The following is a 1,457-nucleotide window of genomic DNA, read 5'->3' as shown; positions in this document are numbered from 1 at the left end:
AACCAACGGATAATCGGGTCCAACCCGAACCAAACCAATGGCCTTTGTTAATGATTGGTTCGGGTATGATTCTGGAGGTGCAGAACTCGAACCAACCCGTAAATCCGATTATATATTAATTAAATAAAAAATAAAAAAATATATATGACTTTTAGTGGCTTTTAATGAGATTATTCACTATTAATACGTTTGGATTTTAATGAGTTTATTTATATTGATGTTACATGTTTATTGTACTTGTTGAATTTTTAAGATAAAAAATTAGTTTTTTTTATGAATTTCAAAGTCATCGAGTACCCAATTACCTAAACCGAACCAATCCGTTATTAATCGATTTGATTTAGTTCGAATACATGCACAAAAAAATATAAATCTAAATCAAACTGAACCAATTACATTTTAATCAATTCAGTTCTAATTTTACCTTGAATCCGAACCAAACCGACACATGCTCACCTAAAACTAATTGCCATTTCAGAGTAAAACCATGGCATATTTATGTTAACAAGTTAAGCTTTTTTCTATTAGTTTTTTTTTTTTTCTTTGGTATACTTTCATGAAGTTGATTTTGTGTCTATATAGTATGTAATCAACAAACTAATTTATTTAAATTAGTATCGGTATTCATTAATAATGTTTGAAGATGGACAAATTTCATTGGATAAAGTTCATCATATTTTTGTATTTTTAGTCCCTGAGAGAAGGAAAATCAACCAAGAAATCTCATCAAGACCAAAAATTTTGCATCACACATAAGAATATACGCATACAATGATATGTATATTGATCAAAATTGAATGCTCTCATCAATACTTTTAAGAGTTTAAAATTTATTTAATCCTCTTTTTCATTGTAATAACTCGCTAATTAGTCCTAGACTTTTCTTCCCCCTAATTGTTGAAAAGTCGTTGTCTTTCATATCACCTCTCTGATGGTTCAATTATTAATCGATAAAAATACTACAAATTACATATTTTTATAAATAAACGATTTTTTTATTAAAAAATCGAAGAAAATAATTACTATATTATTCCTTCTAAATTATTTAAAGATAAGTAACATGTTTTCTAAACACTTCCATATAATATTTAAAAAAATGGCCGTGAATTTAGTGACTATGTTACTATGCATGATTCTCTATACAGTTTGAATGTGATTTACAGGGAATTATTTAATTTGGCCATGAGATTTGTCTCGCACTTTAACACGCCGACATTGATCTTAGGCTATTGAATTCTAAATTCAATCCTATAATATACTTTTTGCAAACGGAGATTTTGGTATTAAACTATTAATCATTAGATATGACTTAGCTTGGATTTTCTGAATTTCATGATGGATACTCTTTGTAAGAATTCAATAAATCTAACAAGAATTTCTTAAATCTACAAAAAAAATTATTGGGATGAACTTTGATTTCAACTTAAACTTTATGATACCGTTAATAATCATCGTAA

The sequence above is a fragment of the Arachis ipaensis genome, chromosome B06 (assembly GCF_000816755.2).
Source record: "Arachis ipaensis cultivar K30076 chromosome B06, Araip1.1, whole genome shotgun sequence".
NCBI classification, from domain to species: Eukaryota; Viridiplantae; Streptophyta; class Magnoliopsida; order Fabales; family Fabaceae; genus Arachis; species Arachis ipaensis.
The sequence above is the reverse complement of the archived record's forward strand: the minus strand, read 5'-3'. Positions refer to the sequence as shown.